We start from the raw sequence: 26,140 nt of genomic DNA, 5'->3' as shown, positions 1-26,140 counted from the left end.
GGAGGGAGAGTAACGGAGTCGGGAGGGACAGTAACGGAGTCATTAGGGACAGTAACGGAGTCAGTAGGGAGGGTAACGGAGTCAGTAGGGAGGATCACGGAGTCAGTGAAGAGGGTAACGGAGTCAGTAGGGAGTGTAACGGAGTCAGTAGGGAGAGTACTGGAATCAGTAGGGAGTGTAATGGAGTCAGTCGGCAGAGTAACGGAGTCAGTAGGGAGGGTAACGGAGTCAGTAGGGAGTGTAATGGAGTCAGTTGGCAGAGTAACGGAGTCAGTAGGGAGAGTAATGGAGTCTGTAGGGAGGGTAACGGATTCAGTAGGGAGAGTAACGGAGTCAGTAGGGAGAGTAACGGAGTCAGTAGGGAGGGTAACGGAGTCAGTAGGGAGTGTAACGGAGTCAGTAGGGGGAGTAATGGAGTCAGTATGGAGTGTAACGGAGTCAGTAGGGAGAGTAACGGAGTCAGTAGGGTGTGTAACGGAGTCAGTAGGGAGAGTAACGGAGTGTGTCGGGAGGACGGAGTCATTAGGGAGAGTAAAGGGATCAAGTAGGCATTGTAAAGGAGTCAGTAGGAAGTGTAACGGAGTCAGTAGGGAGAGTAACAGAGTCAGTAGGGAGAGTAACAGAGTCAGTAGGGAGAGTAACAGAGTCAGTAGGGAGAGTAACAGAGTCAGTAGAGAGGGTAATGGAGGGTAAGGGAGTTAGCATGGAGATTAACGGAGTCAGTAGAGAGGGTAATGGGGGGAAACGGAGTCAGTCGGGAGGGTGCCGGAGTCAGTACGGAGGGTGATGGAGTCAGCAGGGAGAGTAACGGAGTCAGTAGGGAGGGTAACGGAGTCAGTCGGGAGAGTAATGGAGTCAGTAGGGAGAGTAACGGAGTCGGTAGGGAGAGTAACGGAGTAAGTAGGGAGAGTAACGGAGTCAGTAGGGAGAGGAACGGAGTGAGTGGAGAGGGTAACGGAGTCAGCGGGGAGGGTGACGGAGTCAGCGGGGTGGGTTATGGAGTCAGGATGGAGGGTAACGGAGTCAGTATAGGGTGTAACGGAGGCAGTACGGAGGGTGATGGAGTCAGAAGGGAGAGTAACGGAGTCAGTAGGGAGAGCAACGGAGGCAGTATGGAGTGTAATGGAGTCTGTCGGCAGAGTAACGTAGTCAGTAGGGAGAGTAATGGAGTCAGTAGGGAGGGTAATGGAGTCAGTATGGAGAGTAATGGAGTCAGTAGGGAGAGTAACGGAGTCAGTATGGAGAGTAACGGAGTCAGCAGGGAGAGCAACGGAGTCAGTATGGAGAGTAACGGAGTCAGTAGGGTGTGTAACGGAGTCAGTAGGGAGAGTAACGGAGTCAGTAGGGAGATTAACGGAGTCAGTAGAGAGGGTAACAGAGTCAGTAGGGAGGGTAACGGAGTCAGTAGGGAGAGTGACGGAGTCAGTGTGGAGAGTAACGGAATCAGTAGGGAGTGTAACGGAGTCAGTCGGGAGAGTAACGGAATCAGTTGGGAGAGTAACGGTGTCAGGAGGGAGAGTAACGGAGTCCGGAGGGAGAGTCACGGAGTCAGTAGGGCGAGTAACGGAGTCAGGAGGGAGAGTAACGGAGTCAGTAGGGAGAGTAACGGAGACAGTGGGGAGGGTAACTGAGTCAGTGGCGAGGGTTACGGAGTCAGGATGGAGGGTAACGGAGTCAGTATAGATTGTAACGGAGGCAGTACGGAGGGTAATGGAGTCAGTTGGGAGTGTAAAGGAGTCAGTAGGGAGGGTAACGGAGTCAGTAGGGAATGTAACGGAATCAGTTGGGAGAGTAACAGAATCAGTCGGGAGGGTAACGGAGTCAGTAGGGAGGGTAACGGAGTCAGTAGGGAATGTAACGGAATCAGTTGGGAGAGTAACAGAATCAGTCGGGAGTGTAACAGAGTCAGTAGGGAGGGTAACGGAGTCAGTAGGGAGAGTAATGGAGTCAGGAAGGAGAGTAACGGAGTCGGGAGGGACAGTAACGGAGTCAGTAGGGAGGGTAACGGAGTCAGTAGGGAGGGCAACGGAGTCAGTAGGGAGAGTAACGGAATCAGTGGGGAGTGTAACGGAGTCAGTGGGGAGAGTAACGGAGTCAGTATGGAGTGTAACAGAGTCAGTAGGGAGGGTAACGGAGTCAGTAGGGAGAGTAATGGAGTCAGGAAGGAGAGTAACGGAGTCGGGAGGGATGTAACGGAGTCAGGAGGGAGAGTAACGGAGTCAGTGGGGAGGGTAACGGAGTCAGTAGGGAGGATAACGGAGTCAGTAGAGAGGGTGACGGAGTCAGGTGGGAGGATCACGGAGTCAGTGAAGAGGGTAACGGAGTCAGTAGGGAGGGTAACGGAATCAGTAGGGAGTGTAACGGAGTCAGTAGGGAGAGTAACGGAATCAGTAGGGAGAGTAATGGAGTCAGTCGGCAGAGTAACGGAGTCAGTAGGGAGAGTAATGGAGTCTGTAGGGAGGGTAAAGGAGTCAGTAGGGAGTGTAACGGAGTCAGTAGGGAGAGTAACGGAGTCAGTAGGGTGTGTAACGGAGTCAGTAGGGAGTGTAAAGGAGTCAGTAGGGAGGGTAACGGAGTCAGTAGGGAATGTAACGGAATCAGTTGGGAGAGTAACAGAATCAGTCGGGAGGGTAACGGAGTCAGTAGGGAGGGTAACGGAGTCAGTAGGGAATGTAACGGAATCAGTTGGGAGAGTCACAGAATCAGTCGGGAGTGTAACAGAGTCAGTAGGGAGGGTAACGGAGTCAGTAGGGAGAGTAATGGAGTCAGGAAGGAGAGTAACGGAGTCGGGAGGGACAGTAACGGAGTCAGTAGGGAGGGTAACGGAGTCAGTAGGGAGAGTAACGGAATCAGTGGGGAGTGTAACGGAGTCAGTGGGGAGAGTAACGGAGTCAGTATGGAGTGTAACAGAGTCAGTAGGGAGGGTAACGGAGTCAGTAGGGAGAGTAATGGAGTCAGGAAGGAGAGTAACGGAGTCGGGAGGGACAGTAACGGAGTCAGGAGGGAGAGTAACGGAGTCAGTGGGGAGGGTAACGGAGTCAGTAGGGAGGATAACGGAGTCAGTAGAGAGGGTGACGGAGTCAGGCGGGAGGATCACGTAGTCAGTGAAGAGGGTAACGGAGTCAGTAGGGAGGGTAACGGAATCAGTAGGGAGTGTAACGGAGTCAGTAGGGAGAGTAACGGAATCAGTAGGGAGAGTAATGGAGTCAGTCGACAGAGTAACGGAGTCAGTAGGGAGGGTAACGGGGTCAGTAGGGAGTGTAATGGAGTCAGTTGGCAGAGTAACGGAGTCAGTACGGAGAGTAATGGAGTCTGTAGGGAGGGTAACGGAGTCAGTAGGGAGTGTAACGGAGTCAGTAGGGAGAGTAACGGAGTCAGTAGGGTGTGTAACGGAGTCAGTAGGGAGAGTAATGGAGTCAGTAGGGAGGGTAACGGAGTCAGAATGGAGAGTAACGGAGTCAGTAAGGAGAGTAACGGAGTCAGTCGGGTGTGTAACGGAGTTAGTAGGGAGTGTAACAGAGTGTGTCGGGAGGACGGAGTCATTAGGGAGAGTAAAGGGATCAAGTAGGCAGTGTAAAGGAGTCAGTAGGAAGTGTAACAGAGTCAGTAGGGAGAGTAACAGAGTCAGTAGGGAGAGTAACAGAGTCAGTAGGGAGAGTAACAGAGTCAGTAGGGAGGGTAACGGGGGGTAACGGAGTCAGTAGGGAGGGTGCCGGAGTCAGTATGGAGGGTGATGGAGTCAGAAGAGAGAGTAACGGAGTCAGTAGGGAAGGTAACGGAGTCAGTCGGGAGACTAACGGAGTAAGTAGGGAGAGTAACGGAGTCAGTAGGGAGAGTAACGGAGTCGGTAGGGAGAGTAACGGAGTAAGTAGGGAGAGTAACGGAATCACTAGGGAGAGGAACGGAGTCAGTGGAGAGGGTAACGGAGTCAGCGGGGAGGGTAACGGAGTCAGCGGGGAGGGTTACGGAGTCAGGATGGAGGGTAACGGAGTCAGTATAGGGTGTAACGGAGGCAGTACGGAGGGTAATGGAGTCAGTTGGGAGTGTGAAGGAGTCAGAAGGGCGAGTAACGGAGTCAGTAGGGAGTGTAATGGAGTCTGTAGGGAGAGTAACGGAGTCAGTAGGGAGAGCAACGGAGTCAGTATGGAGTGTAATGGAGTCTGTCGGCAGAGTAACAGAGTCAGTAGGGAGAGTAATGGAGTCAGTAGGGAGGGTAACGGAGTCAGTATGGAGAGTAACGGAGTCAGTAGGGAGAGTAACGGAGTCAGTATGGAGAGTAACGGAGTCAGCAGGGAGAGCAACGGAGTCAGTATGGAGAGTAACGGAGTCAGTAGGGAGAGCAACGGAGTCAGTAGGATGTGTAACGGAGTCAGTAGGGAGAGTAATGGAGTCAGTAGGGAGGGTAACGGAGTCAGTATGGAGAGTAACGGAGTCAGTAGGGAGTGTAACGGAGTCAGTAGGGAGTGTAACGGAGTCAGTAGGGAGAGTAATGGAGTCAGTATGGAGAGTAACGGAGTCAGTATGGATAATAACGGAGTCAGTAGGGAGAGTAACGGAGTCAGTAGGGTGTGTAACGGAGTCAGTAGGGAGAGTAACGGAGTCTGTCGGGAGGGTAACGGAGTCAGTAGGGAGAGTAAGGGAGTCAATAGGGAGACTAACGGAGTCAGTGGGGAGGACGGAGTCAGTAGAAAGAGGAACGGAGTTAGTGCAGAGTGCAACGGGGTCAGTCGGGAGGGTAGCGATGTCAGTCGGGTGTGTAACGGAGTGAGTCGGGAGGACGGAGTCAGTGGGGAGAGTCACGGAGTCATCAGGGAGGATGGAGTCAGTGTGGAGTGCAACGGGGTCAGTAGGGCAAGTAATGGAGTCAGTAGGGAGTGTAACGGAGTCAGTAGGGAGGATGGAGTGAGTAGGAAGAGTAACAGAGCCAGTAGGGAGAGTAACAGAGTCAGTAGGGTGAGTAACGGAGTCAGTAGGGAGTGTAACAGAGTCAGTAGGGAGGGTAAAGGAGGGTAACCGAGTTAGTAGGGAGGGTAACGGAGTCAGGAGGGAGAGTAACGGAGTCAGTAGGGAGGGTAACGGAGTCAGTCGGGAGTGTAATGGAGTCAGTAGGGAGAGTAACGGAGTAAGTAGGGAGAGGAACGGAGTCAGTGGAGAGGGTAACGGAGTCAGCGGGGAGGGTAACGGAGTCAGTATAGAGTGTAACGGAGGCAGTACGGAGGGTAATGGAGTCAGTTGGGAGTGTGAATGAGTCAGAAGGGCGAGTAACGGAGTCAGTAGGGAGAGTAACGGAGTCAGTAGGGAGAGTAACGGAGTCAGTAGGGAGAGTAACGGAGTCAGTAGGGAGTGTAATGGAGTCTGTCGGCAGAGTAACGGAGTCAGTCGGGAGAGTAATGGAGTCAGTAGGGAGAGTAACGGAGTCAGTAGGGAGAGCAACGGAGTCAGTAGGGTGTGTAACGGAGTCAGTAGGGAGAGTAATGGAGTCAGTAGGGAGAGTAACGGAGTCAGTAGGGAGAGTAACAGAGGCAGTAGGGAGAGTAATGGAGTCAGTATGGAGTGTAACGGAGTCAGGAGGGAGAGTAACGGAGTCAGTAGGGACGTTAACGGAGTCAGTAGGGAGAGTAACGGAGTCAGTATGGAGAGTAACGGAGTCAGTAGGGAGAGTAACAGAGGCAGTAGGGAGAGTAATGCAGTCAGTATGGAGTGTAACGGAGTCAGTAGGGAGAGTAACGGAGTCATTAGGGTGTGTAACGGAGTCAGTAGGGAGAGTAATGGAGTCAGTAGGGAGGGTAACGGAGTCAGTATGGAGAATAACGGAGTCAGTAGGGAGAGTAACGGAGTCAGTAGGGAGAGTAATGGAGTCAGTAGGGAGACTAACGGAGTCAGTGGGGAGGACGGAGTCAGTAGAAAGAGGAACGGAGTTAGTGCAGAGTGCAACGGGGTCAGTAGGGAGGGTAGCGATGTCAGTCGGGTGTGTAACAGAGTGAGTCGGGAGGACGGAGTCAGTGGGGAGAGTCACGGAGTCATCAGGGAGGATGGAGTCAGTGTGGAGTGCAACGGGGTCAGTAGGGCAAGTAATGGAGTCAGTAGGGAGTGTAACGGAGTCAGTAGGGAGAGTAACGGAGTCAGTAGGGAGAGTAACGGAGTCAGTAGGGAGTGTAACAGGGTCAGTAGGGAGGGTAATGGAAGGTAACGGAGTCAGTCGGGAGAGTAACGGAGTCAGTTGGGAGGATGGAGTGAGTAGGAAGAGTAACGGAGTCAGTAGGGAGTGTAACGGAGTCAGTAGGGAGAGTAACAGAGCCAGTAGGGAGAGTAACAGAGCCAGTAGGGAGAGTAACAGAGCCAGTAGGGTGAGTAACAGAGTCAGTAGGGAGTGTAACAGAGTCAGTAGGGAGGGTAAAGGAGGGTACCGGAGTCAGTAGGGAGAGTAACGGTGTCAGTCGGGAGAGTAACGGAGTCAGTCGGGAGTGTAACGGAGTCAGGAGGGAGAGTAACGGATTCAGGAGGGAGGGTAACGGAGTCAGTACGGAGGGTGACGGAGTCAGGAGGGAGAGTAACGGAGTCAGCAGGGAGAGTAACGGAGTCAGTCGGGAGAGTAATGGAGTCAGTAGGGAGAGTAACGGAGTCAGTAGGGAGGGTAACGGAGTCAGTCGGGAGAGTAATGGAGTCAGTAGGGAGGGTAACGGAGTCAGTAGGGAGTGTAACAGAGTCAGTAGGGAGGGTAACAGAGTCAGTCGGGAGAGTAACGGACTCAGTAGGGAGAGTACAGGAGTCAGTAGGGCGTGTAACGGTGTCAGTAGGGCGTGTAACGGAGTCAGTAGGGAGAGTAACGGACTCAGTAGGGAGAGTAACGGAGTCAGAAGGGAGAGTAACGAAGACAGTAGGGAGAGTAACGGAGTCAGTAGGGAGGGTAATGGAGTCAGCAGGGAGAGTAACGGAGACAGTGGAGAGGGTAACGGAGTCAGTAGGGAGGGTAACGGAGTCAGCAGGGAGAGTAACGGAGACAGTGGGGAGGGTAACGGAGTCAGCAGGGAGAGTAACGGAGACAGTGAGGAGGGTAACGGAGTCAGCAGGGAGAGTAACGGAGACAGTAGGGAGAGTAACGGAGTCAGTAGGGAGAGTAACGGAGACAGTGGGGAGGGAAACGGAGTCAGCAGGGAGAGTAACGGAGACAGTGAGGAGGGTAACGGAGTCAGTGGGGTGGGTTACGGAGTCAGGATGGAGGGTAACGGAGGCAGTATAGAGTGTAACGGAGGCAGTACGGAGGGTAATGGAGTCAGTTGGGAGTGTAAAGGAGTCAGTACGGCGAGTAACGGAGTCAGTAGGGAGTGTAATGGAGTCAGTCGGCAGAGTAACGGAGTCAGTAGGGAGGGTAACGGAGTGAGCAGGGAGAGTAACGGAGTCAGTTGGGAGAGTAACGGAGTCAGTAGGGAGGGTAACGGAGTCAGCAGGGAGAGTAACGGAGACAGTGGGGAGGGTAACAGAGTCAGCAGGGAGAGTAACGGAGACAGTGAAGAGGGTAACGGAGTCAGTGGGGAGGGTTACGGAGTCAGGATGGAGGGTAACGGAGGCAGTATAGAGTGTAACGGAGGCAGTACGGAGGGTAATGGAGTCAGTTGCGAGTGTAAAGGAGTCAGTACGGCGAGTAACGGAGTCAGTAGGGAGTGTAATGGAGTCAGTCGGCAGAGTAACGGAGTCAGTAGCGAGAGTAACAGCGTCAGTAGGGAGGGTAGCGGAGTCAGGAAGGAGAGTAACGGAGACAGGAGGGAGAGTAACGGAGTCAGTAGAGAGTGTAACGGAGTCAGTAGAAAGAGGAGCCGAGTCAGTAGGGAGGGTGACGGAGTCAGTAGGAAGAGTAACAGAGACAGTAGGTAGAGTAACAGAGTCAGTAGGGAGTGTAACAGAGTCACTCGTGACGACGGAGTCAGTAGGGGGAGTAACGGAGTCACTAGGGAGTGTCACGGAGTCATTAGGGAGAGTAACGGAGTCAGTAGGGAGGGTAACGGAGTCAGTCGGGAGAGTAACGGAGTCAGTAGGGCGAGTAAGGGACTCAGTAGGGAGAGTACTGGAGTCAGTAGGGAGAGTAACGGAGTCAGTAGGGAGAGTAACGGAGTCAGTAGGGAGAGTAACGGAGTCAGAAGGGAGAGTAACGAAGACAGTAGGGAGAGTAACAGAGTTAGTAGGGAGAGTAACGGAGTCCGTAGGGAGGGTAACGGAGTCAGCAGGGAGGGTAACGGAGTCAGGAGGGAGAGTAACGGAGTCAGTAGGGAGAGTAACGGAGTCAGTAGGGAGAGTAACGGAGTCAGTAGGGAGGGTAACGGAGTCAGCAGGGAGGGTGACGGAGTCAGGACGGAGGGTAACGGAGTCAGTAGGGTGGGTAACAGCGTCAGTAGGGCGGGTAACGGAGTCAGTAGGGAGAGTAACGGAGTCAGTAGGGAGGGTGACGGAGTCAGTAGGGAGGGTGACGGAGTCAGGACGGAGGGTAACGGAGTCAGTAGGATGAGGAGCCGAGTCAGTAGGGAGGGTGAGGGATTCAGGAGGGAAGGTCACAGAGTCAGTCGGGAGAGTAACGGGGTCACTAGGGAGAGTTACGGAGTCAGTAGGGAGGGTAATGGAGTCAGTTGGGAGGTTAACGCAGTCAGTGGGGAGGACGGAGTCGGTCGGGAGATTAATGGAGTCAATGGGGAGTGTAACGGAATCAGTGGGCAGGGTAACGGAGTCAGTTACACAATGGAATGTAATGGAGTCAGATCGGTTTGGGCAGCGGGGGGGTGGGGTGTCGGCGGCGGCTGTATCTCGGGCTGTGGGTACCTGCGACTACAGGGTGGGGGAGGGGTGGAGCCTGCATTCGCAGGGACCCGACAGCTCTCTTTGTCTGTCAGACCCCTGCTACTGCTAATGAGTTAATGCGCCTCTCTCTATGAGTTGTCGGGTGTGTTAAGCCAGCCACAGGCTTCTGCAGCGAACAACAGACTTGCTGATATGTTTGCATGCAGAGTGCTTATGGGGGGACCTGAAAACATGCCCAAAAGATGGATCTGAAACTCTCCCAGTTTCAAGTCCGCCCAGCACTTAGAACAAAAATAGTAAAATCGCCCCCTTGGCCTCTTAATGATTCTCTGGCTATGATAAGATGGGTAAGTATGGATTCATGTGAGTGTTGTCCTACCCAGTTGAACAAAGGTGGTCACACCTGGGCCACGCGTGGAGGCCAAGTGGGTGACGGCCAGGAAGGGTAAAGCTCGGGTGATTGAGAGCACCCCGGTGGATGTGCCCCTACACAACAAGTACTCCTGCCTGAGTACTGCTGCGGGGGACAGCCTGCCTGGGAAAAGCAGCAGTGGCCGTGTCTCCGGAGTGGAGTCCAGCCCTGTCACTCAGCAGGCTAAGGAAAAGAGGAGGAAGGCAGTGTTAACCGGGGACTCGACAGTAAGGGGGTCAGACAGGCGTTTTTGCGGAGGCAGGCGGGAGTCTCGGATGGTGGTCTGCCTCCCTGGGGCCGGGATCCAGGATGTCGCTGGTCGACTCCCGGAAATCCTGAGGGGGGACGGAGAGGAGCCAGAGGTAGCGGTACCTATTGGTACCGCTGATGTGGGAAGGAAGGGGGAAGGGGTCATGAAAAGAGAGTATAGGGAATTAGGGAGACAGCTGAGAAGGAGGAAAGCAAAGGTAGTCATCTCAGGATTGCTGCCTGTGCCACGGGAGGGTGAGGGCAGGAATGGAGTGAGGTGGAGGATGAATGTGTGGCTGAGGGACTGGTGCAGGGGGCAGGGATTCAGGTTCCTTGACCATTGGGACCTCTTTAGGGGCAGGTGTGACCTGTACACAAAAAATGGGTGCCACTTGAATCCCAGGGGGACCAATATCCTGGCGGGAAGGTTGGCTAAGGCTACTGGGGAGTGTTTAAACTAGATAGGTTGGGGGAGGGGATCGAGACGAGGTGACTGGGAGCGAGGAAGTTAGCTCGCAAACAGAGAAGGGTTATAGACAGTGCAAGAGGGAGGATGGACGGGGGATAGAGAAGGGTAGAGCTCAGACCAAAGGATTGAGATGTGTTTACTTTAATGCCAGGAGTATAGTGAATAAAGGGGATGAGCTCAGAGCGTGGATCGATGCCTGGACGTGTGATGTGGTGGCCATTATGGAGACTTGGATGTCTCAGGGACAGGACTGGATACTACAGGTGCCGGGATTCAGATGTTTCAGGAAGGACAGGGAGGGAGGCAAGAGAGGGGGTGGAGTGGCACTGCTGATCAGGAATAGTGTCACAGCTGTAGAGAAGGTGTATGCTGTGGAGGGATTGTCCACAGAGTCTTTGTGGGTGGAAGTTCGGAGTGGGAAGGGGTCGATCACTTTGCTGGGAGTTTTCTATAGGCTGCCCAATAGTGACAGGGAGGTGGAGGAGCAGATAGGGAAACAGATCCTGGAGAGTTGCAATCATAGCAGAGTTGTTGTGATGGGAGACTTTAATTTCCCAAACATAGATTGGAATATTCCGAGGGTAAGAGGATTGGGTGGGGAGGAGTTTGTTAGGTGTGTTCAGGAGGGTTTCCTGACACAGCATGCGGACAAGCCTACAAGAGGAGAGGCTGTACTTGATCTGATACTGACCAATGAGCCTGGACAGGTGTCAGATCTCTCAGTGGGAGAGCACCTTGGGGATAGCAATCATAACTCTATCTCCTTTATGCTTGCATTGGAAAAAGAGAGGATCAGGCAAGATAGGAAAGCGTTTATATGGAGTAAGGGGAAATATGAAGGCATAAGGCAGCAAATTAGAGGAGTAAATTGGAAGGAGGTATTTTCGGGGAAATCTACTGAAGAGAGGTGGCAGTTTTTCAAGGAATGTCTGTCTAGGGTTCTACAGGACAATGTTCCGAGCAGACAGGGAGGAGTTGGTAGGTTAAAGGAACCGTGGTGCACGAAAGCTGTGCAGGACCTAGTCGAGAAGAAAAGGAAAGCGTACAAAAGGTTCAGAGAGCTTGGTGAAGATAGGGATCTAGATGAGTATACGGCTTGTAGGAAGGGACTAAAGAAGGAAATTGGGAGAGCCAGAAGGGGTCACGAGAAAGCCTTGGCATTGGCAAGTAGAATTAAGGAAAACCCTAAGGCGTTCTATAAATATGTGAAGAGTAAAAGGAAGAGACGTGAAGGAATAGGGTCTATAAAAGGTGAAGGTGGGAAAATCAGTACAGAACCAGTAGAAATGGCAGAGCTGCTTAATGAGTATTTTGCCTCGGTTTTCACAGAGGAGAAGGACCTGGGCGGATGTACTGCGGGCTTGCGGTGGACTCAAAAGATTGAGTATGTGGACTTTAACAAAGAGGTTATGCTGGAATCTTTGAATGGCATCAAGATAGATAAGTCGACGGGTCTGGATGGGATGTACCCCAGGTTACTGTGGGAGACGAGGGAAGAGATTGCAGAGCCTCTGGCGATGATCTTTGCGTCGTCGATGGAGACGGGAGAGGTGCTGGAGGATTGGAGGATTGCGGATGTGGTTCCTATTTGCAAGAAGGGGAATAGGGATAGCCCAGGAAATTACCAACCGGTGAGTCTAACCTCAGTGGTTGGTGAGCTGATGGAGAAGATCCTGAGGGACAAGATTTATGAGCATTTGGAGAGGTTTAGTATGCTCAAGAATACTCAGCATGGCTTTGTCAAAGGCAGATCGTGCCTTACGAGCCTGGTGGTGTTCTTCGAAAATGTGACTAAACACATTGACGACGGGAAAGCGGTAGATGTGGTTTATATGGATTTTAGCAAGGCGTTCGATAAGGTCCCCCATGCAAGTCTTCTAGAAAAAGTGAGAGGGCATGGGATCCAAGGGGCTGCTGCCCTGTGGACCCAGAACTGGCTTCCCCAAAGGAGGCAGAGAGTGGGTAGAGATGGGTCCTTTTCTAAATGGAGGTCGGTCACCAGTGGTGTGCCCCAGGGGTCTGTTCTGGGACCCTTGCTGTTTGTCATTTTCATAAATGACCTGGATGAGGAAGTGGAGGGATGGGTTGGTAAGTTTGCCGACGACACGAAGGTTGGTGGGGTTGTGGATAGTCTGGAGGGATGTCAGAAGTTACTGAGGGATATAGATAGGATGCAAGACTGGGCGGACAAGTGGCAGATGGACTTCAACCCAGATAAATGCATAGTGGTCCATTTTGGCAGGTCAAATGAGATGAAGGAGTACAATATTAAGGGAAAGACTCTTAGTACTGTGGAGGATCAGAAGGACCTTGGGGTCCGAGTCCATAGGACTCTAAAATTGGCCCCGCAGGTGGAGGAGGTGGTTAAGAAGGCGTATGGTGTGCTGGCCTTTATCAATCGAGGGATTGAGTTTAGGAGTCTGGGGATAATGATGCAGCTATATAAGACCCTCGTCAGACCCCACTTGGAGTACTGTGCTCAGTTCTGGTCGCCTCATTACAGAAAGGATGTGGAAAAGATTGAAAGGGTGCAGAGGCAATTTACAAGGATGTTGCCTGGATTGAGTGGCGTGCCTTATGAGGATAGGCTGAGGGAGCTCGGTCTTTTCTCCTTGGAGAGACGTAGGATGAGAGGAGACCTAATAGAGGTATATAAGATGTTGAGAGGCATAGATCGGGTGGACTCTCAGAGGCTTTTTCCCAGGGCTGAAATGGCTGCTACAAGAGGACACAGGTTTAAGGTGCAGGGGGATAGGTACAGGGGAAATGTTTGGGGGAAGTTTTTCACACAGTGGGTGGTGGGCGAGTGGAATCAGCTGCCGTCAGTGGTGGTGGAGGCAAACTCAATCGGGTCTTTTAAGAGACTCCTGGATGAGTACATGGGCCTTAATAGGATGGAGGGTTATAGATAGGCCTAAAAGGTAGGGATATGTTCGGCACAACTTGTGGGGCCGAAGGGCCTGTTTTGTGCTGTAGTTTTCTATGTTTCTATGTTTCTAAATCTAGGCATGCATTGGAGAAGGATGGTGTAGTCAACCATAAAAGTGAGTAGCTCACGTTGCCATGTAGTAATTGGTGAGAGTGACATCTAATTTAGTCACTGCTTGACTGTGCGGGATTAAACTTTAACCTTTGTAGTCACAGAAAATGGAAAGTTGCTGGAAAAAAAGATTGGCCCATTGTAAATTGTGCTGTTGATCTGCAATTTGCCATTTCACACTATTCCTGAAGTTGAATCTCACACCTTGCGAGGCTAATGTTGGTGAATAAACCAGATTTATGACATCGACTTTGATCACACAAGTACACCAAAGATTTTAAAGAGGCATATTTTTGGGGTGAAATGAAAACTGCACATCACTTGTCGCAATTCTGAGCATTAAGCAAGTGAACATTGAAAACTGAAAAACAAAAAGCACAACTAAAATACTTAGCAAACCTAAACAAAACAAATTTACTGTGCACAAAGATCCTGAATGTCCCACTAGTCTCCCCATCTTCATGAAAAAATACTTGCCAAAATGTTCCCATTTCTATATTCATTATTCTTTTCCCATTTGTTTCCAAACATATATTAATATGTATTGCAATGTCATCTATGAATGTTGCCAGCATGATAAAAATTATGCAGAATTTCTGTTTACCTGTTTTTAAATAAAACGGAATGTTTATGAAAAAGGCTTCTCAAATCATTCCAATAGACTACGTTTGACAGATCCTTGCAACCCAAAAGAGACTTTACTTTCAGATTACAAGAACTTTGTCTCAAGAAACAAAACATGAACTTCACTTTGTTGCCAAAACTTACAAGACATCCAGCAAGGCAGCAGACAGTACAAGATTTGCCAAGATCGAAGTAATTGAGTGTAAAATGCGATGAAATGTATCTTTAGTCCCCAAACATACAGATGAGGTCAATTCAACTGAAGACACTCCATCAAATTAATGATACAATGCACACAAACCAAGGATAACTGTTGGCAATATGGTTCAGAAGCAGGTGCCATTTTTACCACACAATGGCTGGAATTTTCCGGCCACTCCCACCAGCGGGATCTTCTGATCTTGTCGAAGTTAATAGACATTTGAATGGTCCATCGCATCCGCCATGGGGAAACCTACCATGGTGGAGCTGGAAAATTCTGCCGTATGCCAAAATCTTTCATAATTGGGAATCAGGTATATCTAAGGGAGATACGATGATCAAAGATGCGAGGATATGTTCATTCAGGTGACTTTCAACAGCTAAAGCACGACAATAGACACACAGAAAAATGTGGTTCAATCCATTAGCAGAGAAGAAGCTCAATATTTTCCTGTGCCTATTAAAGGCTATCCCATTGGGGAGATATGGCCAGGAAGAATGTGAACCTGGGAAACTGGCATTTGTCTCGGGGCAACATTTTATAAAATGACATTTAAAAAGAAGAAAATTGAGATCCAACGTTATAATTTAAAAGAAGGAAATGTAATTATTTACTGCTGGGTAGGGGTAGGTACGTTGGAAGGGTGGGGGTGGGGGGGGAGTGGGTGATTTAAATGTTCAAAAGCCAATTGGCTGTTTTTAAAAAGAGAATCAATTACATAAGGAAATGGAGCAGGAGTAGGCCATTCAGCCCCTCAAGCCTCTTCCACCATTCAGTAAGATCACGACTGATTTGATTGTAGATTTAAATCCATTTTCCTGCCCAATAACCCTTGATTCTCTTGTCTATCAAAAATATGTCTAACTCAGTCTTGAATATATTCAATGACCCAGCTTCAACTGCTCACTGTAAGAGAATTCCAAACACTGACGACCCTCAGAGAAGAAATTCCTTCTCATTTCTGTCACAAATGGGAGATCCTTTATCTAGTATTACATTTCCCCACAAGAGAAAAATCCTCTACCCCGTCAAGTTTTTTTCAGAATCTTACAATCTTCCATAAGATCACCTCTCATTCTTCTAAACTCCGATGAATATGTGCCTGAACTGCTCAACCTTTCTTCATAGGGCAAATCCTATATTCCCAGAATGAGCCTGGCAAACCTTCCCTGAACTGTTTCCAATGCAAGTATGTCCTTCCTTAAATACGGCGACCAAAACTGTACAGTGTTCTAGGAATGATCTCACTAATGCCCTATACTGATGTGACAAGACTTCCCCACTTTTAGACTCCATCCCCATTGCAATAAAGTTCAACATTGCAGTTGTCTTCCTAATTACTTGTTGTACCTGCATGCTGACATTTTGCAATTCATGTCCAAGAACACCCATATCTAACTGTACTGAAGCATTCAGCAGTCTCTCTCGACTTAAATAATATTATTTTTTCTATTCTTCCTGTCAAAGCTCATATTTTCCCACATTATAATCCATCTGCCAATTTTTTGCCCACTTGGTCAACCTATCTGTCTCCCTTTGCAGATTCTTTGTATCCTCACAATTCACTTTCCATACTTTATATCAGAACATTTGGCTGCAATACAGTAGTCCCATCATCCAAGTCACTAATATGGGTTGTAAATAGTTGAAATCTCAGCGCTGATCCCCATGTTAAACCATTAGTTATTGTTACCATCATGAAAATTTTTCCCAACTCTCTATCTCCTGTTGGTTACAGTAAGAAGTTTAACAACACTAGGTTAAAGTCCAACAGGTTTATTTGGTAGCAAAAGCCACAAGCTTTCGGAGCCTTAAGCTCCTTCTTCAGGTGAGTGGGAATTCTGTTCACAAACAGGGCATTTCAAGACATTATATGCCCTTTATATGCCCTGTTTGTGAACAGAATTCCCACTCACCAGAAGAAGGAGCTTAAGGCTCCGAAAGCTTGTGGCTTTTGCTACCAAATAAACCTGTTGGACTTTAACCTGGTGTTGTTAAACTTCTTACTGTGTTTACCCCAGTCCAACGCCGGCATCTCCACATCCTGTTAGTTAGCCAATCCTCTATTTGTGCTAATATACATCCACAACACCGGAAGCTCTTATCTTGTGTCATAATTTTTTATGTTGCACCTTATCAAATGCCTTTTGTGAATCCAAGTACACTACATCTACTGATTCCCCTTTAACTACTCTGCTTGTTACACCCTCAAAGAACTCTTAAAAAACTTTGTCAAACACAATTTCCCTTTCACAAAACCATGTTGACTCAGTCTGATAGTATTATAATGTTCTAAATGTCCTGTTACAACGTCTTCAATAATATATTCCAGCATTTTCCCAATGAGCCTTTATTCACGGAGAAAACACACTTCCTTTTGCTTCCCATCTGTCCTTGCAAATGTCAAATATTGTTGAAAAATTGGACAATTTACTGAGAAAATAGAGAGTTGGAGCAAGGTTGTGCTGGATATGTTTGTGTTTTTCTAATCAAAGGAAAGTTTTTCTATATTCTACAGCATGCAATAGTTGGGACTCTACCAACTGACTTGGGAAAGAACAAGTTCAGGGTAGAGGAGATAGGGATCTGCTGATAAGTAAGATGACCTATTCCTTGAAATATGCCAATTGAGGACTGAGTCTGAACACTCCTGGAATTGGATCAAGGAATTCCCAGAGGGAGAATGGAATTATATTGAAGATGGTTTAGAAAGCTGACTTTGGGCTGTTTATAACATTGTATGTTTTTCTTCTACTGGCAGTTCGATGATTCAACAAATTTTTGTGAAGATCGCATCTTTTCAAAGCAAATGCTACCATTGTTGTTATTACGTTTTTCCAAAACAATAGGACATCTCCCAGGAGGAAGTCATGTATCAAATTGGAAAATCTGAAAGTAATTTAGTGACTGAACAAACAACCTTCTCTAGCTTGTGAAATGTGACTGTTCATTGAATATTTATTATCCATTGCCAGTGGAACTAAAACATTGAGATTCAAAGAAACACCAGAGCTTCACAGACATATAATTGGATACACAATACTCCAGCATTCCCACTTTGATAAGACCTCAGCGACTGATCAGATGAACCCAATAATCAATCTTGGTGGAGTACAACAGTTTAGGTGACAAAACATTATCACAGCTTACAGACACACAAATACAACAAGACAATGGTTGTCACCATGTTTATTTTGTTCGAAATGGAATGATTAATGAGCAATCAGATCTGGGTACACTATTGTGGACAAACATACAGAAGAATAGAAGCACAGCACATGCAGCCATAGCTTCAGAAATACTCATTACTAGAGCTCCGCGTTTTCAGTTCCTCTGAGGAAAGAATTTCCCAGCAATTTCTGATTAATTACTTTGGATTGTTCAAAGTAAATTAAAAAGTCATGAAAAACATTAAACTGAATAGAAATATAATAAAAATAATTTAGGTGGTTTGTCTTTGACAGGCGTAGACACAATGGGCCGAAGGGCCTTTACCTGAGCTGTATACCTCCATGACTCTAAAATAATATTGCATAATTTAAAAAAACCAATGTTAACTATTCTATAATGTGTGAGTAGAAGGCAAATCATGTGTTTCATTAAGACTACTTAACTGATTTCCTCTCGTTATTAATACAACACCACACATTGACCCAATTGGTAACATCAGCTCTCTAAAAGTCAAAATCTTTTAATGCTGCAGTAAAAAAAAGGAAATCATAGGGGAAATCTGTGTTTAGTCATAACTGACCTGGGCTAATAATTAATTATATTTTCTCTCAGACTTTTTGTTTCCTGAAATGTGAAGCTCATCTGTCCTGAAGTTAAGGCATGCTTGAGAATATATGCTTAATGTTAGCAAAATCAGCCAACATATGGAGATATTAGAAATCAATGTGGTTAAGGTCTAGCAATACAAGTTGGCACTGTAACTTCGGCAAGTCCAATGAATAAATGCCATCATCCAAGGCTGGCATTGCCATTTGAGCTAAGTTCATTATTGAAATTTTGCTCCTCTTGAAGATTTGCAACAGGACTGATCACTCACTGGCATTGTTGATAAACATGATGTGGAGATGCCGGCGTTGGACTGGGTGAACACAGTAAGAGTTTTAACCTGGTGTTGTTAAAACTCTTACATTGTTGATAAAGACATTAGTGGTTGTTTCAGATGTCAACTAATGTCCTTTAGGGAAGAAAATCTTGTGTCTTCAACTGATCTGGCCTCCATGTGAATCCAGGCCCACACCAATGTGGTTGACACTTGATTGCCCTCTGAAATGTCCTAGCAAGCTACTCAGTCAAATCAAATCACTACAAATAAATAAACAGGAATGAAACCGGACAGACCATCTGGCATCGACCTAAGAACCAGAAATGACAACAGCAAACCCAGTCCTGTATACTGTGCAAAGTCCCTGTTAGTGAAATCTGTGGGCTTGTGCCAAAACTGGGAGAGCTGTCTCACAAACTGGTCAAGCAATGCCTGACATAGCCATGCTCACAGAATTATACCTTAAAGATAATGTACCAGGCACCACCATCCCCTTCCCTGGGTATGTCATGTCCCACCAGCAGGACAGCTCCAGATGTGATGGCAAAATGGGGAGGGAGTTGCCCTTGGAGTCCTCAACATCAATTCAAGACCCCATGGCATCAGGTTAAATATGTGCAAGAAAACCCCCTTTTGACCACCATGTACTGCACAACCCCTGCCACCCCCAACCTCTCCATAGCTGATAAATGCTTCACGTTGAACATCACTTGGACGAAGCACTGAGGGTGGCAAGGGTGCAGAATGTACTCTGGGTGGCGAACTTCAATGTCCATCACCAAGAGTAGCTCAGTAGTCCCACCACAGACCGAGCTGGCCGAGTCCTAAAGGATATACCTGCTAGACTGGGAATGCGGCAGGTGTTGAGGAAACCAAGAAGAGAGAGAAACCTCACCAACCTGTCTGCCGCTGATGCTTCTATCCATGATGTGGAGATCTATCCAAGACAGTAGTAATCGGAGTGACCATTGCAGTCCTTGTGGAAATCAAGTTCCCCGCTTCACATTGACGATACCCTCCATCGTGTTGTATTGCACTACCACCGTACTAAATGGGACAGACTTTGAACAGATCAAGCAGCTCAAGACTGGGTATTCCTGAGGCTCTGTGGGCCATCAGCAGCAACAGAATTGTATTCAACCACAACCTGTAACCTCATGGCCCAGTATGTCCCCCACTCTACCATTACCATCAAGTCAGGGGATCAACCCTGGTTCAATGGAGAATGTAGGAAGGCATGCCAGGAGCAGCATCAAGCATTCCTAAAAATGAGGGACGGGAGTCTCTGGCCTTTTCGCAGCAGGTTTCTCATAGTGGGTGGAAGTGTACCGTTCGCCGGTGATGAGATCTTCTGATCCTGTCACAATCAGTGATTTATGGGATCTAGGAAACCCACGACAGGGGTGCGCCATAAGCGGGACCTGAAGATCCCACCAGCGTGAACAGCCAGAAAATATCCAGGTTTGGGCTGACAAGTGGCAAGTAACATTCACATGACACAAATGCCAGGCAATAACCATCACCAATAAGAGACAATCTAACCACCGCCTCTTGACATTCAATGGTGTAACCATCACTGAATCCCCCACCGTCAACATCCTTGGGGTTACAATTGTCCAGAAATTCAACTGGACTTGCCACATAAACACAGTGGCTACAAGAGCAGGTCAGAGGCTAGGAATACTGTGGCAAGTAACTCACCTCCTGACTCCCCAAAGCCTAATGGCCATCCACAAGTCACAAGTCAGCAGTGTGATGGAATATTCTCCACTTGCCTGTATGAGTGCAGCTCTAACAACACTCAAGAAGCTCGACACCATCCAAGACAAAGCATCCTGCTTGATTGCTACCCTTTCTACAAACATTCACTCCCTCCATCAGCGACAAACAGTGGCAGCTGTGTGTACTATCTACAAGATGCACTGCAGGAACCCACCCAGGCCCACAGGCTGCACCTTGCAAACCCACTACCATCTAGAAGGACAAGGGCAACAGATACATGGCAATGTCACCATCTGGAAGTACCCCTCAAGTCACTCACAATCCTGACTTGGAAATATATCACCGTTACTTCACTGTCACTGGATCAAAATCCTAGAAGTCCCTCCCTAACAGCACTGTGGGTGTACCTACATTACAGGAACTGCAGCAGTTCAAGAAGGCAGCTCACCACCACCTTCACAAGGGCAATGGGGGATGGGCAATAAATGCTGGCCTAGCCAACGACATCCACATCCTGTAAATGGATTTTAACAACTTGTGCTGTGACATTGCAAAAGAAGTAATCAGCACAAACAATTTATGAATTCATATTTTGATCTATGGTGAGTTCCCAAATATTGACATAGAGTCATTGAGGTTTACAGCATGGAAACAGGCCCTTCGGCCCAACTTGTCCATGCCGCCATTATTTATTTATTTTTAAACCCTAAGCTAATCCCAATTGCCCGCATTTGGCCCATATCCCTCTATACCCATCGTACCCATGTAACTATCTAAATGCTTTTTAAAAGATAAAATTGTACCCACCTCTACTACTACCTCTGGCAGCTTGTTCCAGACGCTCACCACCCTCTGTGTGAAAACATTGCCCCTCTGGACACTTTTGTATCTCCCCCCTCTCACCTTAAACCTATGCCCTCTAGTTTTAGACTCCCCTACCTTTGGGAAAAGATATTGACTATCTACCTTGTCTATGCCCCTCATTATTTTATAGACCTCTATAAGGTCACCCCTCAGCCTCCTACGCTCCAGAGAAAAAAGTCCCAGTCTATTCAGCCTCTCCTTATAACTCAATCCATCAAGTCCCAGTAGCATCCTAGTAAATCTTTTCTGCACTCTTTCTAGTTTAATAATGTCCTTTCTATAATAGGGTGACCAGAATTGCACACAGTATTCCAAGTGTGGCCTTACCAATGTCTTGTACAACTTCAACAAGACATCCTAACTCCTGTATTCAATGTTCTGACCGATGAAACCAAACATGCCAAATGCCTTCTTCACCACTCTGTCCACCTGTGGCTCCACTTTCAAGGAGCTATGAACATGTACCCCGAGATCTCTTTGTTCTGTAACTCTCCCCAATGCCCTACCATTAACTGAGTAAGTCCTGCCCTGGTTCAATCTACCAAAATGCATCACCTCACATTTGTCTAAATTAAACTCCATCTGCCATTCGTCAGCCCACTGGCCCAATTGATCAAGATCCCGCTGCAATTGGAGATAACCTTCCTCACTGTCCACCATGCCACCAATCTTGGTGTCATCTGCAAACTTACTAATCATGCCCCCTATATCCTCATCCAAATCATTAATATAAATGACAAATAACAGTGGGCCCAGCACTGATCCCTGAGGTACACTGCTGGTCACAGACCTCCAGTTTGAAAAACAACTCTCTACAACCACCCTCTGGCTTCTGTCAAGAAGTCATTTTGTATCCATTTAGATACCTCACCCTGGATCCCGTGAAATTTAACTTTATGCAACACCGACCATGCGGAACCTTGTCAAAGGCCTTGCTAAGGTCCATGTAGACAACATCAACTGCACTGCCCTCATCTACCTTCTTGGTTACCCCTTCAAAAAACTCAATTAAATTTGTGAGACATGATTTTCCACTCACAAAGCCATGCTGACTGTCCCTAATCAATCCTTGCATCTCTAAGTGCCTGTAGATCCTGTCTCTCAAAATACCTTCCAACAATTTACCCACCACAGATGTGAGGCTCACTGGCCTGTAGTTCCCAGGCTTTTCCCTGCAGCCCTTTTTAAACAAAGGCACAACATTTGCCACTCTCCAATCATAGGGGATCACAACAATTTACAAAACAAAATCCATCTCTTTATAGAAATTGTTGAAATTATTGAAATACTGTCTTCTATAGGTAGTATTTCAATTAAAAAATTGGATTTTGTTGACACATTTTCAATTTTCACCCTTGATGTGTAACTCAGAATTCAATTTGAACATCAAGGAAAAAATACCTGACAGGCTGGTGAGACTGTTTGCTGCTTCTTTTCATAGGTGATGCCATTTATCTGTTGGTCTCTGGCAGTACCAAATTAATGTGTTGCCAAATCCTAGACACATTGGAGGCGATCTTACCAGAATTTGACAGAATTGGTTCTGGCGATTGAAGTGGTGTTTCACACCGTCATGCAGGTGGGCGAGGCCTAAACACACCAGCAAAGCCCGGCTGCACGGAGATCGGGCACCATATTTAAAGCGTGCCCTGATCAGAACATGAAGAAACCTCCCACCAGCCCGCCACAGAGGTCTCAGAGGCTCCCTCCTCTCCAATTGGAGTCGGAGCCAGCACCTCACCCCCACCCGACAGTCAGTCAGTGCCGGTGTCAGCAACCCACCGCCCCCCCCCCCCTGCAAATGGGCATCGCCATCATCCTCATCTCCCACTGCCGCATACAAATGAATGACTGTCCCTCTCATGAGGTTTCCACTGGGATCCATCCCTTACAATGTCCCCTGGCACAGGTGGGCATGGTGCCAACCTGGTACTGCCAAGGAGCAGTGTCAGGGGCATTGCCGGGTCACTGCCTAACCATGTCCCTCTCCTCCAGGGGCTACATTCACCTTTATGTCCCTGGCAGCAGATCCCCACGACAGGTTTGCATCTGGGTGAACCGGTTGTAAATCTTGCCAATGTGGCGTCACATCGCTGCGGTGTGCATATATGGTGGTGGCTCAATATACGGTGAGGGGATGGGTTAATCATATTGAAATCCATGCAAATGTATTTGAATCAGGTTCATGCCCTTTTCACAGTGAGGGAAGGCGGAAATCGGAAGTCGTGATGTTGCTGGCAAGATATGCAACTTCCGGGTTTTACCACATCTTGAGCCCTCCCTGGCAAACTTGCGTACAGCTCAAGAACCCACCCAATTCTTTCCAAAATCTTTACATGTTAACTAAGTTTAATAATGCTAAACATGCCTCAATTTTAGGACAGTTAGTTACTGAGCTTCACACATTAGGAAAACAAAATCCGAGAAAAAATATGATTGATTTTCAGGTTATGTTATTTGTAACGGCACACCTTTTTCCCCTCTATTTCTAGGTTTTTTTTACTGCAACATTTAAGAGTCTGAAATTTAGAGAGCATCTGTTAATTGGGTAAATTATGTCTCTCAAGGAAGTCTATTTTCTACCTGATCTTAGGCTCTCTCCAACATTTCCATTCAGCTCTTTGAGAACATCTGCTTCTGACTCATTATTTCAGACTCCACTAAAGGAACACCAACACATTCCATGCATTGACAATTTGGATGGCAGAATGGTAGAGATTAATCCTGTGGTGGGAGACAGATGTTGATTGAGGCCGTTATCCAGCTGTGTTTGGCTTCTTACATCAGGAAAGAGGATAACTGGTATTGCTCGTATTCCTAAACTTCAAAGCAAATCAGAAGCAACTCCAAATCATTCAGTCTTTCAGTTGAGTTTGTTGCATTTGCAATGGAGGGGTGGGCTCAGAAAAAAGCTGACATTGGATTTTATTTCTCATGTACACCTGAAATAGGAGTAGAAGTAGAGCATAGTAGGTGAGACTAGGATCCAAGGGCACAGCTTCAGAATAAAGGGATGACCTTTTAGAACCAAGATGAAGAGGAATTTCTTCAGCCAGAGGGTGGTGAATCGATGGAATTCATTGCCATAGAAGGCTGTGGAGGCCAGGTCATTGAGTGTATTTAAACAGAGATAGATAGGTTCTTGATTGGTAAGGGGAGCAAAGATTGTGGGAAAAGGCAAGAGAATGGGAAGATATATCTTATGGTCTTATATGGCCTGTCGAGCTTGCTCCGCCATTCAATATGATCATGGCTGATCTTGGGCTTCAACTCCACTTCCCTGCTCATTCTCCATATTCCTAGATCCCCTGAGAGACCAAAAATGTGTCTATCCCAGCTTTAAATGTGTTCAAAGATGGACATCTACAACCTTCTGGAGCAGAGAATTCCAAAGATTCACAATCCTTAGAGTGAAGACGATTCCCCTCATCTCAGTCCTAAATGATCAGCCCCTTATCCTGAAACTGTGCCCCACATTTTAAATTCCCCGAACAGTGGAAACAATCTCTCCACATCCACCCTATCAAACCCCTTCAGTATTGTGAACGTTTCAATGAGATATTTGTAGATATTGTCATGCATACCATGCTAATCATCGCTACTTGTTCTTGAATTAAACTGCAGTGATGTCAAATGCAACTGCTCACCAACTCGATAACAGATGGTGAAAATGAAATATTTACAGAGGCTGTTGTCACTACAATAATTAAAGTGACAGAAAAGAAATATTAGAAGGATGACCCAAAGAATGATGATTCATCAAACCAAATACTTGATACTAATATTGCCTTTATTACATCCCAATACCTTTTCAGCCAAGTGTTTGGGTTTTAGATTTGTTGCATTAAGAAGGATGTTTGCACTAATACAATGGGACGAATTTTGGATTTAGGATCAGAACTGCGATACCACATGCATTTCTGGGTCCCAACCCTACATTGTGTCAGCAAGATTGTAAACTAGTTGGCCAATTAGTAGCCAGGAAGATTGTTGGATACCCAATTAGGGGCGATTTAGGTGGACTTGGCTGACACCTCTTCATGCCTCAGAGACACTGGTCTGCATTTCTTGTGTGAGTGTTTGCTCCTCATTCCCATATTTAAGTAGAGTAACCCCATCACCATATTTGTCCTCCCTTGTCTTCAGAAGCTAGGTCACAGCTGGGCCCCTGACTGTGCCCCTGTTGGATCACTGCACAGCTCCACTACATGCTGAAGTGCCTACAGAGTTACCTCATGTATCTTTAAAAATATTCTGGCCTCTGCCTGATCTGCTCTCTCAGCTATTCTTCTTTAATTCATGGATTTGTCCCCCCAAAGAGTATTGCAGAACATTTCAAAATGGTCATTATGGAATGGGTACTTTGACTCTGTCTTCATTAAGGAGAGTGATGATCCAGACATTCTAGTTAAAGAGGAGGATTTTTTTTATTCATTCATGGGATGTGGGCATCTTGGAATGCATGTCCAGAGGTCCTTGAAGGTGGCAGGACAGGTGCACAAGGTGGACAAAAAAGCATATGGAATGCATTCCTTTATTGGGCAAGGCATTGAATACAAAGGCAGGGATGTAATGACGGGACGATATAAAACACTGGCTGGAATTTTGTCACTTTTGTCAAGACCTGGCTGGCTTTAGAGATTCGCATTCTAATTAGTATTCTGTAACTTGATTTCTGTGTCTGTGCACTGTTTGAGAGCAGATATCCACTCCATCTGACGAAGGAGCAGTGCTCCGAAAGCTTATGGTATTTGCTACCAAATAAACCTGATGGACTTTAACCTGGTGTTGTGAGACTTCTTACTGGAATTTTGTGTACAGCTCTGGTCATCACATTACAGGAAGGACATAATTGCTTAAGAGAGAGTGCAGAGGAGATTTACAAGGATGCTGCCAGGATTGAAAATTGCAACTATGAGGAGAGATTGGATAGATTAGGGATGTTTTTCTCAGAACAGAAGAGGCTAAGGGGCGACCTAATAGAGATTTACAAAATTATGAGGGGCCTAGAGAGGGTAGATAGAAAAGGCTCGTTTCCCGTAGTTGAGGGGTCAATTACCCTGGAAATAACCAGTAATCTATTACCAGGGTGTATCGATCTAGGATGAATGGTAGATGGATTACAGGGGACTTGAGGAAAACCCTTTCACCCATAAGGTAGTGGGCATCTGGAATTTGCTGCCTAAGTTGGTGGTTTTGGCTCAAACACTCAACTAATTTAAAAGGTACCTGGGTCTGCCTCTGAAATGCTTTAACTTGAAGGCTACAGACTAGGTGCTGGAAAATGGGAATAAAATAAGTAGCTAGTTCTTTTTTGCTCTTTTTTTGCCAGCACAGACACAATGGACTGAATGGCCTCTTTCTGCACTGTAACTTTTCCATGGTTCAATGGAAATTGCAATAATGTTCAGCTTTTCTCCATAGAGCACTCTGAGTCGCCCCAATACATATTTACTATGTACATTCAACATCCAGCATGAAGCCTGAGGGGTTCTACAGAGTTTCCAGCCCCTTAGTGCACTATGACTAACTAATTCACTGACACAAAACACATGCAATTCCATAACTGGCTCCTCCACACTGTGCTATTGCCTCTTACTTGGGGATATGGTCAGGACCCTTCCCAGTCTCTGGACCGGAGAACAAAAATTGCTTCAACCTTTTAGGTAGCTGTTAATTGCCTCATTTGCATGCTTAAGTGCTGAGCCACTGTGTTC

The 26,140-nt window shown here is 47.3% G+C and overlaps 1 protein-coding gene across 27 annotated transcripts in view; it reads right to left on the bottom strand.

Moving 5' to 3' along the window:
• The window catches only part of LOC144495881 (cAMP-regulated phosphoprotein 21-like), a 751,410-nt gene that overhangs the window by 440,577 nt on the left and 284,693 nt on the right, over positions 1 to 26,140 (bottom strand). The window lies entirely within an intron of this gene.

This window comes from Mustelus asterias, chromosome 7 (genome assembly GCF_964213995.1).
Source record: "Mustelus asterias chromosome 7, sMusAst1.hap1.1, whole genome shotgun sequence".
Lineage (NCBI taxonomy): Eukaryota > Metazoa > Chordata > Chondrichthyes > Carcharhiniformes > Triakidae > Mustelus > Mustelus asterias.
The sequence above is the reverse complement of the archived record's forward strand: the minus strand, read 5'-3'. Positions and strand labels throughout refer to the sequence as shown.